We start from the raw sequence: 15127 nt of genomic DNA, 5'->3' as shown, positions 1-15127 counted from the left end.
TTCGGCCCAAATCATGAGCTGGCGGTTGTGAGATCGATCGAGCCTTGCGTTGGGCTCCATGCTGGGTGTGAAGAAGCCTGCTCAAGATTCTCCCTCTCCTTTTCTCTCCCTCTCCCTCTGCCCCCCCCACTGCACATGCACACCCATTCTGAAAGAAAGAAAGAAAGAAAGAAAGAAAGAAAGAAAGAAAGAAAGAAAGAAAGAAAGAAAGGAAAGGAAAGAAAAGAAATCCGTAATGTTTCCGGAAGACCATAATCATTTAGCCTCACAGTAATGGAGGAGGAAGTGATACATATTTTCACAAGTGTTAAGGTTCACGCGCTAGAGAATTTATTAGGTCAGTTTGTTTTTGTTTTTTGTTTTCTTTTAGTTGCATGTAAGGATGCACAATGCCTATGTACATGTCCAAATGTTTAAATAAACAAAACACTGCAAACGTTTTGAAGAAGTACTTTCTACTTTTTCTGTCCCCAGGTGTGCCCAAAGCAGCCACTCCCTGAGCCGCACCCCCAGGCTCTTCACCCACACTGGGTGCCCATAACCAGGGGAATGAAAAAGCCTGTGCACTAACTACCCACTCACTGGCACCTGATCTGGGGCAATCACCGAAACTCGGAGCCTCTTTCATCTGTGAAATAAAGTGGGGAATTGACCAGATCTCTTCTAATACTAAGAACACACGATTCTGTAACATTACATCTGCCCATTACAGTGCATTTGATTTGAATTATTTGAGCGTAAGTCGGGTAGATTAAATTTAGTAACTTGCCCCGTTTTCATTCTGTCTCACCATCATCTCGTGGCCCCATCTTTCCCAATGTATGGGGACGCAATCTCCCGTTCCCTCTCTCCCTACTTCGGTTGCTAGCCTATTGACAAGTGATCTTTCCTCTCCTGCTTAGGACCCTCCTGGGGTTCCGCCACCCTCCGGACCAAGGCCATGCTCCTTACGCCCACCTCTCAAAGGCTACACAGCTTGGCCTCCCACACTCCCCTTTGCTCTGTGAACTTGAGGTACAAGGGCCACCGAGTGGCCACACCCACCGGACGCCCACAGCCCACGCCTGCCTTCTCTCTGCACTTCCCGCAGACACCCTCCAGGCACCCCCATCTCATTCAGGTCTCTTCTAAATGTCACCTCCTCAGAGAGCTTGCCCTGACTACCCTTTCTAAGGGGTGAGCCCCATCACTTCTAAGTCTTCCGTCCTGCTTTATTTTTCTCAACAGCACTAACCACCATCTGACTCGAACACCCATCCGCTTAAGTACCGCTCGCTGTGGATTCAGGAGCTGCATCCCTCGGCGTGCCCGGGGCCCAGGTAGTGCCTGGCACACTGTAGTTGCTCAAAAACAACGAATGGAAGTGATTTCAGATATGAGGAAAAGACAGCAAGAAGGGGACAGAGCCTGGAGAAGAGGGGTGTGGGGCTCTTTTAGACGGTGTGGGCAGAGAAGGCCTCCCTGGGAACGTCTGGGTGGAGACGCGAGGACGTGAGCACTCCCGGATCCAGGGAGAGGGGTCTGCAAGCGTGGAGGCCACAGAGCGCTGAGGACCGGGGTGGGGAGAAGCGAGGCAGACACAGGAGGCCTCGAGGCGCGGGCCAGGTCAGACAGGCCTTGTGTGGGCGAGCGGCCTGAGCGTGATGGGAAGCCCCGAGAGGGCCCTGAGGAGGGACTGGCAACCCCGATTTACGTTTCCCAACAGCAGTGTCTGCTGCGTGGGGAGAGGCTGAGCGGACCGTGGGTGGAAAGGGGGTCATGGCCGAGCCCAAGCCAGTGACGAGGGAAGTCTGGACGAGCCGAGGGGAACCTCGTGAAGTGTTCGGGTTCCAGACGTGAAAGGGAGAGGTGCACAACCTGCTGATGGACTGGAGGTCGGGGGTGAGGGTAAGAAGGGAAGGAAGACACGCGGGCCTGAGCAGATGCCATCTGCTGAAGTGCGGAGGAAGGGGACAGGGGCCGTCCGACAGGTCATCAAGAATTCTGCTCCGGCCATAGTCTCGCAGGCCCACGAGGCATCCCGGCGGGGTGTGGAGAAGGTGGGTGCGTGGGAGCCCGAGTAAAGGGGAAGGTGGGAGCTGGAGATCCGCATTTGGAAACTGTCAGCATAAAGATGGCATCTCAGGAGACAAGGGTCCTACACGGATGGGACTCCTAGGGAGGAGGCGTAGCGGAGAAGGGCTCAGGCCCGTGCCTGAACCCTGGAGCACTCGGGTACCAGGGGCTCAGGGAGACAGAAGCGGCCAAAGCAGTGACTTGTTGGCGGGACACAAGCGGGAGACTGTGGCACCTGGGAGCCAGGGAGGGTGTTCCCCACGTCAACTGCCACTCTGCACGGTCGAGGAACACGTGGGGAGAAGACTCAATCCTTGGATGTGACAACACGGGTTTGACAGTGAGGTGGACAAGAACAGTGAGGACAGGTACCTGAAAGGAAAGGGTTAAAGAGAGAAGTCACGAAGGAGAGACAGGGAGACCTGTCACAAAAAGGAGGGAGGGAGTGGTGTCTCAAAGAGATGGGGGGTGTTTTAAGGTAAAGAAACTCACTGACGGCTGGAAGAGAAGGTGGGAACCAAGCAGACTACGGAAACGTGGCGGGATTTCCAGGGCTGAGAATCTGCTTAAGACACGTGGACTCGAGGGGCGCCTGGTGGCTCAGTCAGTTAAGTGTCTGACTTTAGCTCAGGTCACGATCTCGAGGTTCATGGGTTCCAGCCCCACGTCAGGCTCTCTGCGGTCAGCACGGAGCCTGCTTCGGATCTCCTGTCCCCCTCTCTCTCTTCCCCTCCGCACTCACACTCTCACGCACAAGGGCTCTTTCTCTCAAAAATCGATATTAACAAAAAAAAAAAAAAAAAAAAAGACAGATGGACTTGAATCCGAAACCTGGAACCAGTCTGCACAATTTTGCAGTTTTTTCAGCCACTTCCAGCCGTCTGAGTTAGGTGAGCCAGGGTGCGGTTTTTTTCTGGAAGAGAGGGAAAAGAGAAAGCCAGGGTAACAGTGAAGGAGCACTGAGGCTGGAGGAGGGGGGAGGTGCACAGGGGATCGTAGAGCAGTGAGAACGTAACAGGGTCAAACACCTGCTTAAGAGGCCCGGGGCCTGAGATCAGCGGCAGAGACACACTCACGTGAGCTTGAAAGAGACAAAGTGTGACCAGAACGGAACAGGTGCTTGATCTGGGAGGCGATGCCATATTGGGACATTCGTGGCCACAGCAGGGAGTGGAGAGAGGGAATGGGGGAAGAAGACGCCTGAAAGGTGAAGAAAGCAGAGGGGCACTTGGCTGGCTCAATCAGTTAAACATTTGACTCTTGAATTCGGCTCAGGTCACGATCTCACTGTGAGATCGAGCCCGAGTCGGGCTCTGCACTGACAGTGCAGAGCCTGCTTGGGAGTCTCTCTCTCTCTCTCTCTCTCTCTCTCTCTCTCTCTCTCTCTCTCTCTCTCAAAACAAATAAATAAACATTACAAAGAAAAAAAAAAAAGATGGAGAAAGTGGAGTGAGTGGCCAGAATGGGGAAATCTCTAAAACAGAAGGAGAGGAGGTGGAGGGGCAGACAGCGAGCCAGGCGCTACAGCCTTTGAGGGGAAGCTGCGCCCCCAGTAGGTTGGTGGCAGGTAGGAAAGGCCGGGGCACGTGCTTCAAAGGAGCTGGGGGTTTTGACGAAGGGAGACGGTGACGTGGATGTAGCAGGGGGTGCACCTGTCCTTCCTGGCACCTGCAGGCCTGCCAGGGACCTGAGGAAAGACTGCTACGGCTTGAGGACCACCACCTCCTCAGCCCTTCTCTGGACCCCCGCCACCTCTGCCCCACAGCAGGCCCAGCAGCGGCAAACCTCCGATATCCCCCACACCACGTGCTCTTCCACAACTCCAAACCGTCTGTCTGATGCACTCGCCCCACCACAAACTTGACTCATCAGGGTCACTTAACCCAGAACTGACCTCTTTCAGGAGGTCTGCCATGAACCCCTCCCCTTCCTTCCCTATCAAGGAAATGCTCTCTCCTCTGAACTCTACATTTACCTCTACTGCTATACTTATCACCCTATTACAAAGGCAGGGAGGTGGATTTAAATTTGATGTCTCCAGAACCTAACAGAGCCTGGTAGGCATCACAGACACCCAAGATATTTACAAACAAATGATGTCCAAGCAGAGAGAACAGAATTTTGAAGACCAGAGAACAAGAGAACGTTGTTGTTTTTGAGAACGCAAGCTCTTCCTACCTCAGGGCCTTTGCACAGCCTCTTCTCACTGCTTACAACACTTTCCTCCTCTTTCTTCACCTGGCTAATCCCTGTGCTTATAAACATCACTTACTCAGAGAAGTTCTTCAAGACCACTATTTGAATGAGATTCTGCTGTGATGATCTCTCAGTGGATGTGAGCCACTGTTGGGTATTCTATTAGTCTGACATCTTGGAAATGAGAATTTCATCTAAACCTTTATATCATAAAAAGTTCACTTTAGGGGCGCCTGGGTGGCTCAGTCGGTTGGGTGGCCGACTTCGGCTCAGGTCATGATCTCACAGACCGTGAGTTCGAGCCCCACGCCGGGCTCTGTGCTGACAGCTCAGAGCCTGGAGCCTGTTTCAGATTCTGTGTCTCCCTCTTTTTGACCCTCCCTCGTTCATGCTCTGTCTCTCTGTCTCAAAAATAAATAAACGTTGGGGCGCCTGGGTGGCGCAGTCGGTTAAGCGTCCGACTTCAGCCAGGTCACGATCTCGCGGTCCGGGAGTTCGAGCCCCGCGTCGGGCTCTGGGCTGATGGCTCAGAGCCTGGAGCCTGTTTCCGATTCTGTGTCTCCCTCTCTCTCTGCCCCTCCCCCGTTCATGCTCTATCTCTCTCTGTCCCAAAAATAAATAAAAACGTTGAAAAAAAAATTTAAAAAAAATAAATAAATAAATGTTAAAAAAAATAAAAGTTCACTTTAAGGGTTTACTGTATGCCAGGCAACATGCAAGATGCTTCACATTTAATTGTCACAACAAAACTGAGAGATGAATATAATTTACATTATTTTACAGATGAGGTGACTGAGGCTCAAACAGGTTGAGATGCTCCCAATAATCCAGCCAGTAAGTGACAAAAGTACGAATTTAAGTCCAGACCGACATTAACCACTACACAAGTACTACCCAAAACGCTGGGACCACCTCAATCAGGATCGCCTGGGATGCGTCTGCAAATGAAAATTCCTAGCGCCACCCTGATCTTACTGAACACCATGGCAGCACGATGCCCAGAAACTGATTTAAACAAACTCCCCGGATGACTTTTATGCACACTCAAGTTTAAGAACCACTGCTCTACTTTATGCAGAAACTAGACAAAACTTCTTCAGCCATTCTTGAGGATTGCTTCTTAATTTCCATAGAATAGGGCTCTAGGACCTACAAGCTGATCGAATAAGGGGAAGGCTATGGGATTTGTCTGGAAGACGAAATTGCAGCGTTAGCATCCTAGTTTGGCTTAAACTGGATGAAGTCTGGAGAGGAGGTTAGCTGATGCAGATAACAGAGCGGATGGATCTAAAAGCCCCAGGCTACCCGCTCGTGCCGCCACTACCCAGCTGGACGACTGGCGGCCCCTTCCAAGTTCGGTCCACTGCAGCACAGATCAGAGACTACTTGCGGGAAGCGGCTGGGCCCGTCCTCGGTTTGTCCAGGAGGCCGCCTCGGGCCCACGCCAGAGTAAGAGCCCAGGACGGCCGACCAGAAGTGGGGGCGTTCGGCAGCGGCTGCCAAGCTGGCTTTCCTTTGGGGCGAGGGCTCCGCAGAGCTTCGGCCCTCGGGCCCCACCACTGCTCCTTTCCGCCCGGGGATGGCAGCCTCCAGGGCGGCCCGGCCGCGTCGGAGGAGGCGCTTACCTGCTGCACTGCCGCGGCCGCCCGCGCCAAACCCGCTCCGCCGCCACTTCTCCAGCTGTCGCCCAGGCAACCGGCGCCGCCAGTTCGACGTCACGTGGGGGCGGTGCAGCCAATCACGGGACGCAGCCGGCGCGGAGCATCCTGGGAGGAAAGGCGGGCGATTCGGGAGCTGGGGCTCTGAGGCCTCCCGGCAGCGGAAGTGAAGCGGGATTTGGCGGCGCGGTGGCCGCTGCGTGAGGCTCGCTGTGGGGTGGCTTCCCCTGTCCTCCTCTCCACGACTTCTCGTTCGTTCATTTCCACACACGCGGTGCTTGGCGCTCTGCCCGGCTCTGGGGATGAGCCGACTGGGCTCAATACCTAACTTCAAGGAGCTCGTTGTATCCCGGGAAAAACAAAACCGGCCAGAGAATACAATACAGAGTGGTGTTCGTGGAAAAACAGGTGTTACTCCCGTTCGCAGGAGCGACTCAGAGTTACCTTGGAACCAAAAATGTCGCCCCAAATCTGCCTACGCTTCACCCTTCCACCCCGCTGCAGCACTTTCTCGGAATTTTAAGAAACTTCCCCCGCCCCATGTGAAATTTTGGTTTTCAAAAACAGAACAGCGCAAATCCTCCCTCTCCTTGCACGTGGTGCTTCGGGGCTCAAGTTGAACAGCACTGAAAGAGCACCTGCCAGTCTCCAGCTCAGCTGGAGGGTGGGGAGGTGGCTGGAGACATGACCTTCCAGGCACTGAGGCTCTGTAGTGGGAGTCTTCGTGTTTCCACCTCATGCTTCCAAAAAGACGGTCAAGGCCAGAGTCAGGGAAGAGTCATGGAGAAGGTTAGGTGAGCTTTATTTTAAAGAAGCCCTAAGATGGTCTGTGGCCACCATCTCCCTGGCCTCCAGCCCTGCCACTGCTCTTCTGGGATCTGAGATTGCCTTCAAAGAAAAGCTATATTTGGCAGGAAGAGAAATCCTGTCCATGTAGTATGTATTGAAAATAAATGTCAGGATGCCTGGGTGGTGCAGTGGGTTAAGCTTCTGACATCGGCTCAGCTCATGATCTCACGTCTTGTAAGTTCCAGCTGAGTTGGGCTGTGCTGACAGCTCAGAGCCTGGAGTTTGCTTCGGATTCTGTGTCTCCCTCTCTCTGTCTGTGCCTCTCCCTTGCTCATGCTCTGTCTCTGTCTCTCTCTCAATAAACATTAAAAAAAATTTTTTTAATAAAAATAAATAAATCTCCCGTTCACAATAAGTTAACATTTGTCAGTTCACTGTGTGCCAAAGGTCGTCAGACAAAATATAGAACACTTAAAATTTTTTTAAACGTTTTTTATTTTTATTTTTGAGACAGAGAGACACAGAGCATGAGCAGGGGAGGGGCAGAGAGAGAGGGAGACAGAATCTGAGGCAGGCTCCAGGCTCTGAGCTGTCAGCACAGAGCCCGATGTGGGGCTCAAACTCACGGACTGTGAGATCATGACCTGAGCCAAAGTTGGCCACTCAACCGACTGAGCCACCCAGGCGCCCCTAGAACACTTAAATTTTAAATTTGGATTTCAGATAAGTTTTTAATATAAGTATATCCCAACTATTGGTTTATTTTAATGTATATATAGGACATTATATTGGCCTGTATTTTTATTTGCTAAATATGACAACCCCATGTGTGCCCAGCATTGTGCTAAGTGAGTTACATAAATTATTTAATTCACACCACATCCACGAGATGGATAATATTTTCAGAATTGTGTAGATTAATGTTGTACTTTACCTGAGGTAATGTACATGCTGATGTCTGATCTGGGGTGCTTTCTATTGCAGTAAGCTAAATCATATCAGTCTCTTTGTCCAAGTTTTGTCTTTGACAAGGTAAATAACAGGAGGTACAGAGAGGTTAAGAACACAGAGTTCGCACAGCAGGGGAGTGGTGGAACCGGACCAAATCTAGGTCCTTGTGCCTTTGAACTCTGGGCTCTTAGCTACAATAAATACCACTCCTGTTTTGCATTTGCCTTCTGGGTGCATTTGCCTGACTTCCAGGATTATGGTCATTGTGGTGGCTATTATCTTTGTCTGCCCATCACCTCTGTCCCTCCTGGTAATACACCTGACCACAGGGTTGGTCACACAGCTGGGAATGGACTAATCTTACCCTGCATCTCTGACCATGGTGATTGGCCCAGGATGGGCATGTGATTCCAGCTAAGCCAACGAGAGTCTTTCCGAGGCATTTTTCTGTTGAATTGTGCTCAGGTTATTGTAAAATGAGATTCCAGGGTAGCCTTACAACCATGTCCTTTGTCACATAAAAAAGCCTGAGAAAATGAAGCTGTCACCCAGAGAGATGCAAAGAGATGAGGCTGGGGTCGTCAAATCCCTGGGTCCAGACTCTGAGTTCCATAGAGCTGTTCTCATTCCTACAGCAGCTCCAGCAGCCCTCCAATCAACCAAATAGTTTTCTATTCAGACGGATTCAAATTGGGTTTCTGTCACTTGCAACCCAAAGAATCCTGTTGTAGACAGAATTTCTGTATATGTCATATCAACTCAAAGTGCCTTCAACAAGGGGATTTGTTATTAATTAAAAATGTCAGGCTAATTTTCTTACAATAAACCCAGAGGTAGCTTCTTACCATTACCTCAAGTTGTCAAGGATCTAGGCTGGTTTCTGACTTGTACCTTTGTGATTGTGGGTGATACTGGAACAAGCAGATATGACTTGAAACAGTTACTAGATAAATTGCTATCATTCTTTATACTTTAAGAATTCCTTCAATTCCTTGAACACTTGTGTGATACAAGCACTAAATTGGAAAAAAAAAAATGTTCATGTGGTATGTCCCGGTATGAGTACAAAGAATGTTTTTGTCACAAAGGCAAACTGCTTCCATCTGAAGTGTCATCTGGGCAGTGCCCATGTTGACTCTGCTCTGTATATCCATGAGTTCAGAGCAGTACGGTAAACCAATGCCTCCCCTTCCCAGTTCTTAGGCCTACCAAAACATCCCACTGGTTTTTTCTTGACAACTCCAGTTGTCCCAAAGTGCCAATGCACCCACAATGACTTTCTGGTGCCTGGATGGTTCAGTTGACTAAGTGTCTGACTCTTGATCTTGGCTCCAGTTATGATCTCACAGTTCGTAGGACTGAGCCCTACGTTGGGCTCTGTGCTGACAGTGTGGAGTCTGCTTGGGATTCTCTCTCTCCCTATCTCTCTGCATCTCCCCTGCTCACGCTCTCTTTCAAAATAAATGAAATGAAATGAAATGAAATGAAATGAATCTGTATAAACCCATCACTCCAATTCTAGGATTATCGAAATGTTGCTGCTGGGAAAAACTCAACCCCAAATTCAATTCTTGGAATATGCACAATACTTCAGGGGAGCTAACCAAGCTTTCCCTGAAAATAAAAGGGACTGGCTGAGTTCTGCATTCAAGGGACAAATCTGAGCCATCTGCAGCCCTTCTATGGACCTTAGCCCTTGAACACCTTGGGGGTGGGAGGCCATGCATCTCTGTGCCATGCTACACAGTTCTTTTTTTTTCAGTTTTAATTTTTTATTGAATTATAATTGGCATACAATATTATATTAGTTTCAGTGTGTAAGAGTGATTCGATATTTTTATACATTACAAAATGCTCATCACAATAGGTCTAGTTACCATCTGTCATTATACAAAGTTATCACAATATTAAAAAAAAATTTTTTTAAGTACTCTCTATATCCGACATGGGGCTTGAACTCACGACGCTGAGATAAACAGTTGCATGCTCTACCAACTGAACCAGCCAAGAGCCCCCAAATTATCACAATATTATTGATTATATTCTCTATGATGTACATTGCATCCCTGTTATTTATTTTATAACTGGAAGTTTGCACCTCTTAATTCCCTTCATTTATTTGGCCCATCCCCCCACTTCCCTCCCCTCTGGAAACCACCAGTTTGTTCTCTGTATCTCTGAGTTTGTTTCTGTTTTGTTCTGTTTCTTCATTTGTTTTTGCTTTTTAGATTTCACATATAAGTGAAATCATGTGGCATTTGTCTTCCTTTGTCTGACCTCTTTTATTTTGCATAATACCCTCCAGGTCCATCCATGTTGTTGCAAATGTCAAGATTTCATTCCTTTTTATAGCTGAGTAATATTCCGTTGAATATATGTATATACCACATCTTATCCATTCATTTGTCTGTGAACACTTAGGTTGCTCCCATATCTTGGCAATTACGTACGGGTACATGTATCTTTTTGAATTAGTGTTTTCATTTCTTCAGATAGATACCCAGAAGTAGGCTTGCTGAATCACATGATAGTTCTGTTTCCAATTTTGGGGGGAACCTCCAACATCTGGTTTTCCATGATGGCTGCACGAATGTACATTCCCACCAACAGTGCACTTGGGTTCCCTTTTTTCCTTGCCAACACTTGTTATTTCTTATCTCTTTGATAATAACCATTCTGACAGGTGTGAGGCGGTATCTCATTGCGGTTTTGATTCGCATTTCCCTGATGTTTAGTGATGTGGAGCATCTTTTCCTGTGCCTGTTGACCATCTTGTATGTCTTCTTTGGAAAAATGCCTCTTCAGGTCCTCTGCCCATTTTTTAATAGGGTTTGCCTTTTTGTTGTTCAGTTGTCTGAGTCCTTTACATATCTTGGATATCCACCCCTTATCAAGTTTGTAAGTATCTTCTCCCATTCAGTAAGTTGCTTTTTGGTTTTATTAGTATTTTCTTTTGCTGTGCAAAAGCTTTTTAGCTTGATGTAGTCCCATTTGTTTATTTTCTTTTTCTTTTGTTGCCGTTGCTTGAGAAAGCAGATCCAAAAGTGACACAGCTCTAAAATGAAGTCATCTTTGCAGCTGTCGCAGGCAACTGCCTGGCCTCTCTCTCTACTGAAGGGCAAATAGCTGAAACCACACACAGAGGAACTGTGTCAAAACCCCCGAAGAGAGTGAATTGGATGAGAGGGTGAAGCCACCTAAATTAAGCCCTTAAGGCTGACCCACTCAGACAAACCTGCCAATCAGCTGGGTTGAGTTTATCTCGGAGCTCCAACAGGGGGAGTTCAGACCAAGAGCATGTTTCTGAGAAAGCACAGGGCCTGGATCTAATCAGCAGGTTGGAGGAGGAACGTACCGAAATACCGAGCGCAAATCAAAAGATGGACTACTGCCAACCCACTGCCTGGGCAAAAAAAAAAAAAAAAAAAAAAAGTCCTTCCAGGAAAGTTGGGTTTTGTCACTGTCCAAAACTCATGATGTATGGGGGATTCAGATACATCTGTCTTCCTAGCTCAGAGCCCATGCAGACGTGGAGGAACTGGATTTTGGTCCGCAAGGGTTGCTTGATTTCGTGGAAAGAGAGCATACCCAAGTGGGAATACACATCCCCATCCCCCTAAGGGAGTTATCAGTGAGCAGGAAAGCAGGGGAGTCCCGACAGTGGGTGAGGCCGGAGTCTTGGAGTCCATCTTGGCTTCGAGTGCCAGGTTTCCTTGCCCTATCCCAGAGGTGTGAGTTACATCATAGTCCCCAACTGTCATGTGGACTTGATGAAGCTGGCAAAAAGACGCAGGCTATTTGGACTTCCAGAGGGGCATCTGGGTGGCTCAGTTGGTGAAGCGTCCCACTTTGGCTCAGGTCACGATGTCATAGTTCGTGGGTTCGAGCCCCGCATTGGGTTCTGTGCTGACGGCTTGGAGCCTGGGGCCTGCTTTGGATTCTATGTCTCCCTCTCTCTCTACCCCTTGCCCACTCACACTCTGTCTCTCTTTCTCAAAAATAAACATAAAAAAAAACAAAAATTTTTTTTTTAATTTTTTTTTTCAACGTTTATTTATTTTTGGGACAGAGAGAGACAGAGCATGAACGGGGGAGGGGCAGAGAGAGAGGGAGACACAGAATGGGAAACAGGCTCCAGGCTCTGAGCCATCAGCCCAGAGCCCGACGCGGGGCTCGAACTCACGGACCGCGAGATCGTGACCTGGCTGAAGTCAGACGCTTAACCGACTGCGCCACCCAGGCGCCCCCAAAATTTTTTTTTTAATGGACTTGCAGAAGAGCAAATCTGGGACAAGATCTTTTTTTTTTTTTTTTTTTTTTTGAGTAGGCTCTATACCCAACACGGGTCTTGAACTCACAACCCCGAGATCAAGAGTCATATGCTCTACCAACTGAGCCAGTCAGGTGCCCCATGGAAGCAAGATCTTTTCAAAGCAAGTGTACATCTGCAAGAGACTGGTGGGACTCACAGCAGCTGGTGTGCATAGATACAGACGCTTAAGGTTCTTAGTGAGGAGTATCGCCAGCTTCTAAGCAAGCTTAAAAATGCACACTGCACGGCATGTGATGTGAGCACAGAGCAGTAAATGCTAAAGTGACCGCATCTGGGTGGTTTCCCGGCTGTTGACACATCTCGAGAACCAGCAAGACAAGGCACACACAGAATGTCTTTAGTCTTGTGGCTGTCCCTGGCGTTTGGATGGGATGCTGCAGAAGGAGTTCTTGTGAGCCACTAAGCATGCCCTGACCTCCTCTTGCCTTAGCCTAAACACCAATGCTTTCCCTTGTGACTGTTGCTCTCCTGGTGAGACCTCCATACAGACCAGAAAGGAGTGTGACACCGCGATAACTGAGCTACAAGATAAAACAGTTGATTCATCTTCATAAAAGGAATAATTCCTGATGATGGAAAGTGCACACATTAAATCTCCCTTTTTACCCTTCTCCTCATCATTAGCGAATGATCCATGAGCTCAGCTGAACCTGAGGTCAAGGGCAGGAGGTAGAACTTCTGTCTGGCCCTGGGACCAAAAGCCTTTCGCTGCTAACGGACATACGAAGCCAGAAAGAAGTGAAACTACGGGCGGTGAGGGGAGAATGTGTACGGACTGGCCACTGGTTTCGAAGTGCGGTCCCCAGAGTGGCCTCAGCAGCGTCACCTGGGAACCTGTTGGAAGTGCGCCTTCTCTGGCCCCACCCACACCTGCTGACTGCGGAGCTGCGGGCGGTGGGCGCCGCGAAGGGGCTGGGACGGCGCTGGAGCGCAGGGGCAGCGGGGAGAGCGAGCGAGGCCAGCCCCGCGGACGGAGCGGGCTGCGGGGGGGTGGGCAGGTGCGGGAGCCGGGGCTGCGGGGGGTAGACCCCCCAGCCGACGGTCAGCTCAGGGAAGGATGGGGTCAGCTGGGGCCCTGGGGTAGAGCAGCAGGGCAGCGGCCGTCCCACCCCGACCTGGGCCTGGGCGGGGCGGGAATCTGGCTCCTGCCAGGCCCCAGGCGCAGCCCCTCCGCCCCACCCTCGGGCGGTCACTTCCAGGAACCCGGACTCCGGCTGTGCCAGCGCCGCGGTCGGGCGCGCAGAGGTTCCCAGAAATCGCGCGCGCTCTGGAGTGGGGACCGGGCCGCCCGGGCATCGCTGCTTTCCTCCCATCAGTCGCCCGGGCCGCCCTCCCGTCGCCGCCCCCTCCCCCGCCCCGGCCCCGGGCCCCCATGCGGGCTCCCCGCTCGCTGCAAGCTCTCCCCCTTTGGCGGGACCGCCTCGCTTTCCCTCCTGCCTCAACTTGAGGAACCCCTCTCAAAACAGCTTAAGCCAGCGGCGCCAGGCTGGCGCAGTCGGTAGAGCAATGCGACACTTCCTGGGGTCGTGAGTTTGAGCCCCATGTTGGGTGGCCTTACTTTAAAAAATAAGTTAAAAAAAAAAAACCATATATATATATATGTGTGTGTGTGTGTGTGTGTGTGTGTGTGTGTGTGTGTGTATAAACCTAGCTTAAGCCAAAGGATCTTTGCTGGCTCCCGTCAGCGGAAGTCAGAGGAGGAGTCCCCCTCCCTCAAAGCTGGAAGGAGGACTCCCGCCCCGCCTTTAGCTCCGCGCCTGACGCTCTTCTCTGGGCTCTGCCTTTGGCTCTGTGTGGGAGTGACTGGAAGTCAGTTCTGTCTATGGCTAGGCCCCAAACGGGTGGCCTGCACAGAGCTAAGCCCCAGGGCAGGGCTCTCCCTGGAGTCTGGGGGCCCTGAGTGTCTGATTCCAGTCCTTCCAGGGTGGCTACGAGCGGCCCTTGGCTTTCTAAAACATCTCTGTGTGTCTCGGGTAAGGGCTCCTTTGCTGAGCGTGTTCACGCTGATCGCTTGACTTGCAAGGACGATTCTGGGCTCACACAGGCTCACACAGGCTGGGCAGTGGTGGCTCCCCCCCCCCCCCCCCCCCCCCCCCCCCCGGGGCCTTGGAACTCCCCATCAAGGAGGAGAGGTGGGGGTGGGGAGCACAGACACATGCCCCCGCCTCCAGCTCTGGGACCCCCTCCCCCCTCTTACTGTAAGTCAGGGCAGCGGCCTGGTTCTCTGACTCCAGGCTGGACCAGGTCCCAGGAGGGCCTGCCAAGATCCTGGGGGGAGGTGCCAAAGTCGGCAGAGATTTGGAGTAACGAGCTTGGTAGCAGCATCTTGTCTGGGCTCAGAGGTTTCTGCTAAATAGAGTTAAGTCACCCCTTGCTCTGAGTATTTGCAGCCTCTAGGGGCGCAAAAGCTGTCCAGGAAAAGTGATAGGAACCGTGTCCATCCCTTCGGGCTCAGGCAAATGTGGCCCAACTGAGAACCTGGGCAGAGCCAACAGGGGGAGCTCCAGGGACACTGGTGCAAACAGAAGGGGCGTCGTCGTCAAATACTGCAACAGCCTGAGGCCTGGACGGCCGCTCTCTGGGCCTCTCGGCGTCCCAGCAGTCGACACTAACACGTCAAGACTGTGCTCCCCGCTTGGTGACACTTGGCGGCCGCCTTCCAGTTCCACCAGCTGCGGGATACGGTGGGCCCCAGCTCTGACAGGTGCTGTTAAAGCAGAGTCCCAGAGCTCTCTGGGACTGCTGAACAGGGGCTCTGGAGTCAACAGGACCACATGAAAAACACACAGAGAGTGAAAGAAGTCCGTGGTGGGGGGGGGAACCTCCTGCTGCCAAGGGACCCTGCAATCCATCGCCTTTGAACACCCGGCTGGGCTGGGGAAGCCTGCGCCCCTTGGACGCAGCTGCTTCCTTCCCCACGGCCTAGTGGCTGGTGATGGGGCGGGGGGGGGGGGGGGTGCTCTGAGTCTGGACGCTTCCCTTGCTGGGCTGTGAAGTGGTGACTTCCGACTTCCGACCAACCACGGCCAGGCTGGAAAGATGACACAGTCTCGTTTGTATGGAGAGGCAGGAAATTTCTTTCTCCAGATATTCAGATAGGCTGCGCCCTGGACTTGTTTGGAAGAAATACTTGGCTAAGTCCTTC

At 51.1% G+C, this 15127-nt stretch overlaps 1 protein-coding gene across 13 annotated transcripts in view; it reads right to left on the bottom strand.

Moving 5' to 3' along the window:
- ARMC9 (armadillo repeat containing 9) overlaps positions 1 to 5992 on the bottom strand; it is a 152249-nt gene extending 146257 nt beyond the window's left edge. For all 13 annotated transcript variants that reach the window (XM_045481690.1, XM_045481687.1, XM_045481689.1 and 10 more), the window contains exon 1: positions 5877 to 5992. The gene's annotated coding sequence lies outside the window, so the exon portion shown is untranslated. The remainder of the gene's footprint in view (positions 1 to 5876) is intronic.
- Between the last annotated feature and the right edge of the window lie 9135 nt (positions 5993 to 15127).

The sequence above is a fragment of the Leopardus geoffroyi genome, chromosome C1 (assembly GCF_018350155.1).
Source record: "Leopardus geoffroyi isolate Oge1 chromosome C1, O.geoffroyi_Oge1_pat1.0, whole genome shotgun sequence".
In the NCBI taxonomy this organism is placed as follows: Eukaryota; Metazoa; Chordata; class Mammalia; order Carnivora; family Felidae; genus Leopardus; species Leopardus geoffroyi.
Note: the sequence above shows the minus strand (reverse complement) of the source record. Positions and strands in the feature narration are given on the sequence as shown.